The sequence below is a fragment of the Podarcis tiliguerta genome, assembly GCF_965153285.1.
Source record: "Podarcis tiliguerta genome assembly, chromosome: 7".
In the NCBI taxonomy this organism is placed as follows: Eukaryota; Metazoa; Chordata; class Lepidosauria; order Squamata; family Lacertidae; genus Podarcis; species Podarcis tiliguerta.
The window spans coordinates 6,042,998-6,057,691 of record NC_139540.1 but is presented as its reverse complement, the minus strand read 5'-3'; positions in this window follow the sequence as shown (position 1 = coordinate 6,057,691).

Here is a 14,694-nt window from a genome sequence, read left to right as displayed (position 1 = left end):
AGTCCAGCAGGATACGGAGAGATGAGCGATTTATAACCTGGTACTATAATTTGGTACTATAATTTATAACTTGGTACACTAACGCGGGTGGCGCTGTGGGCTAAAGCCTCAGCACCTAGGGCTTGCCGATCGAAAGGTCGGCGGTTCGAATCCCCGCGGCGGGGTGCGCTCCCGTTGTTTGGTCCCAGCGCCTGCCAACCTAGCAGTTCAAAAGCACTCCCGGGTGCAAGTAGATAAATAGGGACCGCTTACTAGCGGGAAGGTAAACGGCGTTTCCGTGTGCGGCTCTGGCTCGGCAGAGCAGCGATGTCACGTTGGCCACGTGACCCGGAAGTGTCTCCAGACAGCGCTGGCCCCCGGCCTCTTGAGTGAGATGGGCGCACAACCCTAGAGTCTGTCAAGACTGGCCCATACGGGCAGGGGTACCTTTACCTTTACCTTTACCTTTACCTTTACCTTACTCTAAAGTGGGAAGGGTATTCCCCAACATCCCCAAGACTATCTCCGTGTTTTCAGAGAAGGTGCAGCATTTGAGTACTTTGGTACAGAGACCTCATTTTTGTGGAAGAAAGAGAGCAGGCTGGGAAAGGGCACGGATCCTGCTTGTAGACCACATTTCGGACTGTGCTAAAAAATATAAGATGCTAAAATATCCTAAAAGGCAACTCAAAGCGAGACTGGCTCTCTGCTTGTTTTTTTATTATTACAGTGGTACCTCGGGTTACATACACTTCAGGTTACATACGCTTCAGGTTACAGACTCCGCTAACCCAGAAATAGTGCTTCAGGTTAAGAACTTTGCTTCAGGATGAGAACAGAAATTGTGCCCCGCTGGCACGGCGGCAGCAGGAGGCCCCATTAGCTAAAGTGGTGCTTCAGGTTAAGAACAGTTTCAGGTTAAGAACAGACCTCCGGAATGAATTAAGTACTTAACCCGAGGTACCACTGTATTAAAGATTTTCTTGATTTACAAAGGTGTGTGCAATGTCTCTCTCCCGTATCCCCCCCCCAATCATCTTCATTTGTTGAGACATTAGGAAGAAAAGGGGGAAAGAGGTGGAGGGGGGGAGATGGGTCGGGGGGGTGTCAGGTGGCGATGTTTCTATTTTACTTAATATATGTGGGGTTTGGTGTCAGCGTTGCTTGTGCAAGTTATTTGCTGTTTACTTGTGTTCCCTTGGTGGGGAGAGAGGTTGGGGTTGGCCTAGGGTGTGGTTATTCATTTGTGGTTGGCTGTGGTGGTCTTTGTTTTCATGTGTGAGTGGGGTGGGTGGGTGTTTTGGGTCAGGTTAGCCATATTGATTTGTATGCTGTTGGTGGATTTTTGTCGTTGTCTTGTTGGGCTGTGTATGTGATAAAGGGGAGCCATACCGGGGGTGAAAGGGACACGGGTGGCGCTGTGGGTTAAACCACAGAGCCTAGGACTTGCTGATCTGAAGGTCAGCAGTTCGAATCCCCAGCCTGACTCATCTCTGCCTCTTGGCCTCCCTCATCCCTTTCTCCTCCTTCAGTTTCTACCTCTGCCACAGACTTTCCCTGCTCACTAAGTCCTATCCAGTTCCCAACACCTCTTTCCTCAGTCTGCTCCCTCTTCTCCCTCTGATCACTCATCATTGTCCCGCCACTAATCCCTGGGCTCTGAGCCTTACTCCCTCAGGGGTTCCCTAGCTGGTTTCTCCCAGCATCCCTCTGCTCTGTGAGAGCAGGGCATATTTCGCTTTCCTTCTTAGATGAACCGGATCATTCTGATCAGAGAGAGGATAGCAAATTCCTGGAAGCTGGGGAGAAGTTCAGCTCAGAGAAAGGAGGTCACGGAAAAGACAAGCATTTCAGAGGGATAGTTAGGTCAGGGGCTCACACATCTGGGTTTTGTGCCACATTGGGGAAGAATTGTGGAAATTCAGACACCACGGGGCAGTTTGGGAGTCTCTATAAGATGTTGTGAAAATTGTAGTAGGATTGAGGCAGAAGAGATCTGGGCAACATCAGTTCAATTCCAATTTCCTCTACACACATACACACTGGGTGAGCTTGTTGTTACTGGATGCAATCCACTAAAGTTTTAGCACTGACCATCTTCGATGTGCCTTGCCGTTTTATATCTTCTTGGATTGTTTTAAGATGCACAGGATCCTTTGAACCCAGAATGTAGGAAGTACAAAATAATTTTAAAAATTTCTTCCAGAAGCACCTTACTAATAACAAACTTAGTTGGTCTCTAAGGTGCTGTGGGTTAAACCACAGAGCCTAGGACTTGCCGATCAGAAGGTTGGCAGTTTGAATCCCTGCGACGGGGTGAGCTCCCGTTGCTCGGTCCCTGCTCCTGCCAACCTAGCAGTTCCAAAGCACGTCAAAGTGCAAGCAGATAAATAGGTACTGCTCTGGCAGGAAGGTAAATGGCATTTCCATGCACTGCTCTGGTTCGCCAGAAGCGGCTTAGTCATGCTGGCCACATGACCCGGAAGCTGTACGCCGGCTCCCTCGGCCAATAAAACGAGATGAGTGCCACAACCCCAGAGTCGTTTGCGACTGGACCTAACGGACAGGGGTCCCTTTACCTTTAAGGTGCTCCTGGAAGGGTAAAAAATTATTTTGTTTCGACTATGGCAGACCAACACAGCTACCTACCTGTAACTAGAACTGTAGGAAGTACATTAGGAATGTCCCATACTGGAGAGAACCCACAACCCAAAAGTGTGGGAAAAGTACTCCCCCCCCAACTCACAAATTAAACAATGTGCTCTTTTAAAAAATCCCACTTTATTTTTCTCCTTTTGAATTCCTGGGTAGAGCTGGACACTTCTGGCTAGCCTTCCTTTCTCCACATTTCTCAAAGGCTCTCCAGTCTGCCCTCCGTTGCTTTGCTAACTCTGAACTTCACCTCCTTCCAACATTTCAGGCTCCTCAAAGCAAACCCATGGAGTTTTTAAACAGTTATTTTTAACCAGCTGTCAACAACGACAGGAGAAAGAGAAGTGCGGGGGGGGGGGGTGGAAACCTGCCAGAAAACTAAACATCCGTTCATAATGCCTGTCCAAACGTGATGGCAATAAATTACTTCCATGTGTATCTTTTTCTTTTTCTTGTTAAAATAAGCAACGCGAGACACAAAACAGAGTAACACAGCATGAGTTGTGATGGCTGGCGCAAACACAAGGAGGTGTAAATTTTCTCCAGTTGCTGCTAAGAACAGCTCAGTAGACTCCGAGCTCAACTTAAAATGTAAAAGGACAGAAATACCTAAGGGGGTTTCGTTTTTGCCAACAGCCTCATTATTGACGTAGCCTCATCCTGCATCTTCCAAAACTTTTCCTAAAACACCTGGGTGGATTGCATTCTGCCCAACACCCCAGCTGATGATGTCGAGATGCATTTGCGTCTTCAGATATTTTCCTGAAATTCCTAAGTGGATTACGTTTTGCAAATGCCCTAGTGACGTAGCATCAACCTTATTATGGGACGCATCTGAATCTTCCAAACTTTTCCTAAAATACCTAGGTGAATTATATTCTGCAAACATCCTAGTTATTAACGTAGTGATGCATTTGTGCCTTCCAAATACTTGAAATACTTCCTTCTGCAACAGTAATTTAGGCCCAGTATACCTGAAGGAGTGTCTCCATCCCCATTGTTCAGGCCAGCACTGAAGTCCAGCACCGAGGGCCGTCTGGCGGTTCCCTAACTGCAAGAAGTGAGGTTATAGGGAACCAGGCAGAGGGCCTTCTCGGTAGTGGCATCCGCCCTGTGGAACGCCCTCCCATCAGATGTCAAGAAAGCAAACATCTACAGTGGTTCATGAACCTAATCCGTTCCGGAAGTCCATTCTTAAACCAAAGCCTTCTTAAACCAAGGCACGCTTTCCCATAGCAGCGGGGGACTCAATTTGCAAATGGAACACACTCAACAGGAAGCAAAACATGTTCTTGTTGTTGTTTAGTCGTTCAGTCGTGTCCGACTTCGTGACCCCATGGACCAGAGCACGCCAGGCACTCCTGTCTTCCACTGCCTCCCGCAGTTTGGTCAAACTCATGCTGGTCGCTTCGAGAACACTGCCCAACCATCTCGTCCTCTGTCACCCCCTTCTCCTTGTGCATGCGCGAGCAGCGAAACCTGGAAGTAACCCTTTCCAGTACTTCCGGGGCGCCGTGGGACGTATCCTGAAAGAATGTAACATGAAGCGGACGTAATAAGAGGTATGACTGTAAAGGCTTTTTGCCGTGTTCTCTTATAACAGGACATTATGGTAGCTACCTTGTGGTCCTCAACGGCTAAGTTCTACCTCCACCGCCGGAGGCAGAAGACCTATGGATTGCAGTTTCTGGGAATCCCACAGGAGAGAAGTTGCTGCACTCAGGTCTGGCTGATGGGCTTCCTCTTGGAATGTCTGTTTGGCCACAGTTAGAACAGGATTCGGGGCTACATGGGACTTTGGCCGACCCACAGCCAGATCCTCTCACGTTCTTGAGGAGGCCCAACCGATGAGGAAGTAGACTCACTGTAGAAGCTGAGCAGAACAGCCTCTTCTTCAAGGACCCTCCAAAAGCTGGCTGGAAAGATCCACGAAGCTGCATTTTTTTCTCTTGGCAAAATAAGACAGGCAAGGAACTAAGCACATAAGCTTCCCTTGCAATGATAACAGCCCTCAGGCCAACTGCAACCTTCTTCCCACTGCGCGAGCATCCCAGTGAGTAAACGACTCCTTTGCCAATAATTCTCAGGGAAACATGAAGCAGAGTAACCTCTAGCCTCTGTAGTCTGGAAAAACGTGCCCCCTCCCAAAACCCTGCTAACTTTGAAGTTGGTCACACTGGACTGCTGGAAAGAGCTTGAGGAGATTGGAAAGGGCAAACCGTTCCAACCTAGAGAGAGAGAGAGAACAATTTCAATGTACCATACGAGCTCTGTGATGTGAGAAATGTTGGCATCCTATTCTAAGAGCGAGTCGGCCATTTTACCTGTGTCCTTTAATTAGGCAGAGTGACTCTTTCAGTAAATCTTGATGTCTGGTTCATAACGGGCCAGCCAACGGGTCTGTATGCTAGACACCACAAGGGCAGATAAAGGAGGTCACACACTCCTTCCTAGGTGGGAACAAAGGCTAGCTTTTGACTTTGATCTGAGAGGGACAGTTTGACTTTGGCGAGAGAAGCAAAAACAGTTCGGAGGTTTGGAAGGAGTTTGAGAACAAGCCAGCATCTGAAATCATGGTTTGATCTTGCCTTGTTCTTACTAGACATTGTTTAAACAAGCCATGGTTTCTTAAATTTGGACATCACAGGGAACTGTGGTTAGCTTAAATTATGTGAAAACGGCTGCTCTCTTTTCTCTCTAAAGAGGATGAACACACAAGTTTACAGTGTCTTGAGGTCTCGTTTGACACAATGCTAGTCATAATACTGACATATTATGGCTCTCCATCATCAGAATGCCATCACACAAATCTACGACACAACTGCACAACTGTACAGTTCTGGTTGCTGAACCTCAGAAAGGACATTGTAGAGTTGGGAAAAGATTCAGAAAATGGAACCAAAATGTTTCAGGGGCTGAAGCAACTCCACTCTGAGGAATTGTTACAACATTTGGGCATTTTTAGTTTCGAGAAAATGAGAATATAAAGTTATTCATGGTGTGGAGAGTGGATTGGGAGAAGTTTCTCTCTCCCTCTCTCATACAATACTAGAACCCAATGGGACCATCCAATTAAGTTGACTCTTGGCAGACTGAGGGCAGCCAAAAGAAAGTACTTCTTCACAGAACATATAATTGAATGATGAAATTTGCTCCCACAGGAGAAAGGAATGGCCACCAATCTGAATGGCTATGAAAGCAGATTAGACCAGTGGTTCCCAATTTGGGGTTTGGGGACCCCTGGGGGGGGGGTCCGTGGAACGCCCCCAGGGGGTCTGTGGCCCCATCCCTTGTCTTCCCCCCAACTGATTTTTTTTTTTTGTCATTTTTGCATGGTAATATCACAGGTTTTATGGTATCAGAACACCGTATTTTTCTCTCTATAAGACGCACCAGACCATAAGACGCACCTAGTTTTTGGAGGAGGAAAACAAGAAAAAAAATATTCTGAATCTCAGAAGCCAGAACAGCAAGAGGGATCGCTGCGCAGTGAAAGCAGCAATCCCTCTTGCTTTTATGGCTTCTGGGATAGCTGCGCAGCCATAAGACGCACACACATTTCCCCTTACTTTTTAGGAGGGAAAAAGTGAGTCCTATAGAGCAAAAAATACGGTATATCAGAATATCAGAACATCGCGATGTTTAGCTGTTGATGTAACAAGATGTTGAAAACTAGGCATCGCTCAGCCCTAGTTTGTTTTTTGGTATACCTAAAATCTGCTTCTTAGGGACTACCCCACATTTTGTTCCAAAAATTGCTTTGCAGCGGGAACTACCGTAGAGTTATCAAAATGTTCAAAAGTAGGGGGTCCGTGGCTTGGCTTTTGAAAAATAAGGGGTGCTCAGTAATGAGCTAATTGGGAACCCCTGGACTAGACAAATGCATGGAGGTTAAGGCTATGGATGGCTATGAGTCACGAAAGCTGTGTTCTTGTTTCTGAGGCTGTATGGATTTGAATACCAGGTTCCTGAGGAACATGAGTGTGTAACAATTTGTACATTAGGGGAAAGTGCGCATGGATGTCTGGAAGAAACATACAAAAGTGTGTTCTGTTCGGGCCAGTTGCTGGCAAAAATGTTCATATTAGGTAGGGTTGCCATATTTCAAATAGTGAAAATCAGGCATTTGCTTTTTTGGCAAATTTGCAGAATCAAAATCTAGAAAAGGAGGAGAAATCATAGAATAGAATCATAGAGTTGGAAGAGACCACAAGGGCCATCGAGTCCAACCCCCTGCCAAGCAGGAAACACCATCAGAGCACTCCTGACATATGGTTGTCAAGCCTCTGCTTAAAGACCTCCAAAGAAGGAGACTCCACCACACTCCTTGGCAGCAAATTCCACTGTCGAACAGCTCTTACTGTCAGGAAGTTCTTCCTAATGTTTAGGTGGAATCTTCTTTCTTGTAGTTTGGATCCATTGCTCCGTGTCCGCTTCTCTGGAGCCGCAGAAAACAACCTTTCTCCCTCCTCTATATGACATCCTTTTATATATTTGAACATGGCTGTCATATCACCCCTTAACCTCCTCTTCTCCAGGCTAAACATGCCCAGCTCCCTTAGCCGTTCCTCATAAGGCATCGTTTCCAGGCCTTTGACCATTTTGGTTGCCCTCCTCTGGACACGTTCCAGTTTGTCAGTGTCCTTCTTGAACTGTGGTGCCCAGAACTGGACACAGTACTCCAGGTGAGGTCTGACCAGAGCAGAATACAGTGGCACTATTACTTCCCTTGATCTAGATGCTATACTCCTATTGATGCAGCCCAGAATTGCATTGGTCCAGGAGGAGGAGGAGGAGAAGAAGAAGAAGAAGAAGAAGAAGTAGTAGTTTTGAACCCTTTTTAAAAAGAAAATCGCTAAAAACAACACTGCCCACATAGGTTGCCATACATCCAGATTTTCCTGGACGTTTTAATGATTTCTGCCTGGACACTGCTTCCAGCTGTGATATTCTGGATATGTCTGGGAAATAACAGACATACGGCAACCCTATATTTGGCAAAATAGAAAACTACATATTAGGAAAAATCTTTGCTAAAATACAAATTTTCATGAGTTTTCTTTTGAAAAACACAAATAAAAAACTGATGAGGCAAACTGAACTTTGATTCAGCTATCCCTAGTAGAGGAGAAATCATTTTTACTGTAACAGCCTTCAACCGGTTCCTAAAATCATCTATGATAAAGGTGTGCATTTGCCTAAATCGGTGGACCATTAAAGCAACATCACTGCTCATCTTGTGTCAGCATTTTTGTAAATAATTCCCGTATTTTTCCGGGTATGAGATGATATTTTGTGCTTTAAAAGTTCATTCCAAAATTGGGGGTTGTCTATACACAGATGGTGTATGCAGAGGGGTTAAAAACAACAGCACTACTTACATCCCCTTGGGTGTTGTGAAGAAGCTCAGACTTATACATGGAAAAATACGGTATCTCCTTTTAGTCATGAACTAATGGATAGGACTCTGCTGCCACCTCTAGGCCATTGTTTGGAATGACACCCACAACCTTGGTCAAAGTTTTTCCTTCTCCACCCTCTGCAGCAGAATTATTATTAATACAACAACAACAACAACAACAACAACAACAACAACAATAATAATACCCTGCCCATGTGGCTGGGTTTCCCCAGCCACTCTGGACAGCACCCAGCAGAATAATAAAAACACGACAAAACATCATGTGAAAAGGATCTAGGAGTCTTGGTTGATCACAAACTTGACATGAGCCAACAGTGTGACGTGGCAGCTAAAAAAGCCAATGCAATTCTGGGCTGCATCAATAGGAGTATAGCATCTAGATCAAGGGAAGTAATAGTGCCACTGTATTATGCTCTGCTCAGACCTCACCTGGAGTACTGTGTCCAGTTCTGGGCACCACAGTTCAAGAAGGACACTGACAAACTGGAACGTGTCCAGAGGAGGGCAACCAAAATGGTCAAAGGCCTGGAAACGATGCCTTATGAGGATCGGCTAAGGGAGCTGGGCATGTTTAGCCTGGAGAAGAGGAGGTTAAGGGGTGATATGATAGCCATGTTCAAATATATAAAAGGATGTCACATAGAGGAGGGAGATAGGTTGTTTTCTGCTGCTCCAGAGAAGCGGACACGGAGCAATGGATCCAAACTACAAGAAAGAAGATTCCACCTAAACATTAGGAAGAACTTCCTGACAGTAAGAGCTGTTCGACAGTGGAATTTGCTGCCAAGGAGTGTGGTGGAGTCTCCTTCTTTGGAGGTATTTAAGCAGAGGCTTGTCAACCATATGTCAGGAGTGCTCTGATGGTGTTTCCTGCTTGGCAGGGGGTTGGACTCGATGGCCCTTGTGGTCTATTCCAACTCTATGATTCTATGATTCTATGAAAAACTTCCCTAAACAGGGAACTGGAGAACAGAATGTCTAGCTGCAAATTTTTTCTGCAGCATGCTATTGACAGAATAATAGATTTATTCTGCTTTGTTTGTTGTTCTATGGTGCTTCCCAACAGTAATGCCTTATTATTATCTGGAGGGCTTATAATGAAATGAAACCAGGACAAATAACTCTCCCCTAAATATTTGTGGTATGGAAGGTTGCGGCGTTTCAGCAAAAAATTACAGGACATGCACAGATTGGAAGTGAAGTAGCACCACATGAATACTAATACACCTGAATAAAATGAGCCAGTGTAGTGGTTAGAGCGTCGGACAAGGACCTGGGTTCGAATCTCCACTCTGCCATAAAGCTCCCTGGGGCCAGTGGCTGCCTCACAGCTCGACCTACCTCAAAGGGATGTTGGGAGAATTAAATGAGCAAGCAGAGCTCTTTGGACAAAAAAGGTGGGCTATAAATGCAATCATTGAGGTTGAATCCTGACAAGACAGAAATACTGTTCTTGGGGGACAGGGGGCGGGCTGGTGTGGAGGACTCCCTGGTCCTAAATGGCGTAACTGTGCCACTGAAGGACCAGGGGCGCAGCCGGGGAGTCATTCTGGACTCACAGCTGTCCATGGAGGTGCAGGTCAATTCTGTATCAAGGGCAACTGTCTACCAGCTCCATCTGGTACGCAGGATGAGACCCTATCTGCAGACTGTCTCGCCAGAGTAGTGCATGCTCTGGTTATCTCTCGCTTGGACTACTGCAATGTGCTCTGCGTGGGGCTACCTTTGAAGGTGGCCCCGGAAACTACAATTAATCCAGGATGTGGCAGCTAAACTGGTAACTAGGAGTGGCCCCCGAGACCACATAACACCGCTCCTGAAAGACCTACATTGGCTCCCAGTACGTTTCTGAGCACAATTAAAAGTGTTGGTGCTGACCTTTAAAGCCCTAAACGGCCTCGGCCCAGTATACCTGAAGGAGGATCTCCACCCCCATCGTTCTGCCCAGACACTGAGATCCAGCGCCGAGGGCCTTCTGGCGCTTCCCTCACTGCCAGAAGCAAAGCTACAGGGAACCAGGCAGAGGGCCTTCTTGGTAGTAGCACCCACCCTGTGGAACACCCTCCCATCAGATGTCAAAGAGATAAAAAACTACCTGACATTAGGAAGACATCTGAAGGCAGTCCTGTTCAGGGAAGTTTTTAATGTGTGACATTTTAATATACTTTTAATCTTTGTTGGAAGCTGCCCAGAGTGGCTGGGGAAACCCAGCCAGATGGGCGGGGTACAAATAATAAATTATTATTATTATTATTATAGCGGCAGAGACCTAAGATGTAGCAAAGTGCCATTGCAGCAGCTTCCAAACTCTTGAATTAGACAGTGACCAACACAGTTTGCTTCAAGGTTCAGTTCCTATTAAGGACTGGATATCACGGAAAGTTAACCTAGCCAACCAGCCAACCTAGCAGTTCGAAAGCACATCAAAGCGCAAGTAGATAAATAGGTACTGCTCTGGCGGGAAGGTAAATGGTGTTTCTGTGCGCTGCTCTGGTTCACCAGAAGCAGCTTAGTCATGCTGGCCACATGACCCGGAGGCTGTACGCCGGCTCCCTCGGCCAATAAAGTGAGATGAGCGCCGTAACCCCAGAGTTGGCCGCGACTGGACCTAATGGTCAGGGGTCGCTTTACCTTTACTAACACGGAAAGTAAGTGGGGAATGTTAAAGCTATGGTTTTCCCAGTAGTGATGTATGGAAGTGAGAGCTGTACCATAAAGAAGGCTGATCGCCGAAGAATTGATGCTCTTGAATTATGGTGATGGAGGAGACTCTTGAGAGTCCCATGGACTGCAAGAAGATCAAACCTATCCATTCTGAAGGAAATCAGCCCTGAGTGCTCACTGGAAGGGCAGATCCTGAAGCTGATGCTCCAATACTTTGGCCACCTCATGAGAAGAGAAGACTCCCTGGAAAAGACCCTGATGTTGGGAAAGATGGAGGGCGCAAGGAGAAGGGGACGGCAGAGGACGAGATGGTTAGACAGTGTTCTCGAAACTACAAACATGAGTTTGACCAAACTGCGGGAGGCAGTGGAAGACAGGAGTGCCTGGCGTGCTCTGGTCCATGGGGTCACGAAGAGTCGGACACGACTAAACGACTCAACAACAACAAGTGGGGAATCCTCTCTGGTTGTTCCTCTGCTTGCATGCAATGCTCATGTACAGCCGGGAGGTGGCATCCCTGAACTGTTATTCCGACACACCAAAGGTGAGAAAGGATGGACGTGAGGAGAGTCCTGCAGAATCAGAGCAAGACAGCATCCTTCTTCTCTAGCGGCCAAGCAGATGCCTCCAGGATGCCCACATAGGCAGAAGACCTCCAGATCAAAGAAGGAAATGGATGAAATCAGGCTAATTCCTGGAAAAGAGGTCTGTCAGTGGTTCCTAGCCAGGGTAGTTGTGCTCTCCTTCAGTGCGTCTGAATACTAGTTGCTGGAAACCACTGGAAGGGAGCATAATGCTTGTTTCCAAAGCTGTTGTACTACCAACCTTACTGCATGCTTGTGAAACGTGGACCACTTATAAACGCCATCTCCAGCTCCTCAAAAGACTCCATCAACGGTGTCTCCGAAAAATTCTACACATCACTTGGGAAGACAGGCGAACTCATGCCAGTGTACTGGAAGAAGCAAAGATCACCAGTGTCGAAGTGATGATTCTTCAACATCAACTTCGTTGGACTGGTCATGTTGTGCGGATGCCTGATTGTCATCTTCCAAAGCAACAACACTATTTCCAACTTAAACATGGAAAGCATAATCATGGCGGCCAACAAAAGGGGTTCAAAGACTGTCTCAAGGCACATCTTAAAAAATGTAGTATAAACACCAACAATTGGGAAACACTGGCCTGCGAGCGCTCCAATTGGAGAACAGCTTTTACCAAAGGTGTCATGGACTTTGAAGACACTTGAACTCAGGACGCAAGGGAGAAATGTGTCAAGAGGAAGGCACGCTTGGCAAATCCACACCGTGATCAGTTCCCGCCTGGAAACCAATGTCCCCACTGTAGAAGGACGTGTGGATCCAGAATTGGCCTCCACAGTCACTTACAGACTCACCATAACTGTGTTCATGGAAGACAATCTTACTCAGTTACCCATTCCCAGGTGGGGCAACAAAAGAAATTAATGGAGAAATCAGCAATGTCCTCATAACCAACACAAACTTCCATTACTAAACTTTATTCCCACACCGCCCTGTGTTAATGGTTAAATTGTTTGCCTCCTGCATATGTAAGTCAAAGAGAAAATAACTGTTTGCATTCATTTTATTGATGCAGACGAAAGCTTTTACATACCTAGAATGAATGAAAAGCTTTCTATAATAATAACTTCTGTAACAGTGCATTCTACTCAGAAGGAAGCCTAGTCAGAAGGAGCGTCTCCACCCCCATCGTTCTGCCCGTACACTGAGGTCCAGCGCCGAGGGCCTTCTGGCGGTTCCCTCATTGCGAGAAGCAAAGCTACAGGGAACCAGGCAGAGGGCCTTCTCGGTAGTGGCGCCCACCCTGTAGAACGCCCTCCCATCAGATGTCAAATCAACAATTACCTGACATTCAGAAGACATCTTAAGGCAGCCCTGTTCAGGGAAGTTTTTAATGTGTGAATTTAGTGTATTTTTGGTTTCTGTGGAAGCCACCCAGAGTGGCTGGTGAAACCCAGCCAGATGGGCGGAGTACAAATAATAAATTACTATTATTATTATAGTCTAGTTCAATATGTGCTACAGTCATAGTATGGTTGGGAAAGTTCTATGGTTGCACTCGGTTTATGCTCAGAGGTTTAGCTTTAAAACAAACTCTCAAGGTCAGCCTGGACCATAATATATATCTGTCAGTATATAAATCCCTCCTGGCTTTCAGGTAAGTAGGCCCAATGGTGTCACAGGGGACACAGAGCCTGGGAAGCTTAAGCCTAGTAGCGGCAGCTGAACATGCAAAGAGTTGATGTGGAAGGAAAAGAACTCACCTCAATGAGGGTTAGTAACTTGGAGAGTCAACGTGTACGAAACTGGGAGCATATATTGGATTCTAAAGGTAAAGGGACCCCTGACCATTAGATTCAGTCGCAGACGAATCTGGGGTTGCAGCCCTCATCTTGCTTTATTGGCTGAGGGAGCCTGCGTACAGCTTCCAGGTCATGTGGCCAGCATGACTAAGCCGCTTCTGGCGAACCAGAGCAGCACACAGAAACTCTGTTTACCTTCCCGCCAGAGCGGTACCTATTTATCTACTTGCACTTTGACATGCTTTCAAACTGCTAGGTTGGCAGGAGCAGGGACCAAGCAATGAGAGCTCACCCCATCGTGGGGATTCGAACCACTGACCTTCTGATCGGCAATTCCTAGGCTCTGTGGTTTAACGCACCGCCGTCCCTGTATTTGATTCTAATTCAGCTTAATTTCAGTCACTGGGTGGCCATTGTTGACTGTCTACCTATGGGCTGGATTTGGCCCAGCGGCTGCAGATATTTACTTGTTGCTGCAGTATTGAATTTCATTTGTAGACGGGCACTTCAAAATGAGCAGTTAGGAGACTTTGAATAACGTCCAGTTCAAGGCCTCTTTACCCAAAGCTGACCTTCCATTGCGGCAGCATTCCATTCTTTATTAAAGGCCGGCTTTGAACATCGGCCTAATGCGCTGGAACAGTCACGGTCCCCAGGAACGTCTCTCCTGTGCTAAGTGCTCACCGTGAGTTTGGCCTCGGCTGTCCCACACTTCCTAGCCATATGTTTCGCATCCAGGACTGAACAAAAGCTTCCTTTTTGCAGGCTGCGCCCTTGAAAGCAGGAAGGGCAGGCAGAGGTCTGTGTTGCGCACACAGAGGCATTTAGTGGAGGAGAAAAGGGGAAGATATTTCTCATGAAATCGGCTAGCCTCTTTTGCTGCCTTGAATGCAACACATGGCAGTGAGCAGTGACGGATTTATGTATAAGCTAAACAAGCTATTGCTTTCCTCCCAAGAAGCAGGCGTCTCTTAATTTCATGGCTGCTGTCACCATCTGCAGTGATCATGGATTTTAAAAAGTAGAGATATCGCCTTGCCAACAAAGGTCCATATAGTTAAAGCCATGGTTTTCCCAGTAGTGATGTATGGAAGTGAGAGCTGGACCATAAAGAAGGCTGATCGCCGAAGAATTGACGCTTTTGAATTCTGGTGCTGGAGGAGACTCTTGAGAGTTCCATGGACTGCAAGAAGATCAAACCTCTCCATTCTGAAGGAAATCAGCCCTGAGTGCTCACTGGAAGGACAGATCCTGAAGCTGAGGCTCCAATACTTTGGCCATCTCAAGAGAAGAGAAGACTCCCTGGAAAAGACCCTGATGTTGGGAAAGATGGAGGGCACAAGGAGAAGGGGACAACAGAGGACGAGATGGTTAGACAGTATTCTCAAAGCTACAAACATGAATCTGACCAAACTGCGGGTGGTAGTGGAAGACAGGAGTGCCTGGCGTGCTCTGGTCCATGGGTTCACAAAGAGTCGGACACGACTGAACGACTAAACAACAACAAACAAGCTATAGCTTAGGGCCCCACTCTCTTGGGGGACCCAACAGAAAAAAACACACCTGGTTGTACTTTTCCAAAATATAAGATAAAAAACATATAAAACAAACCTATATACAGCAACAGTGTTTT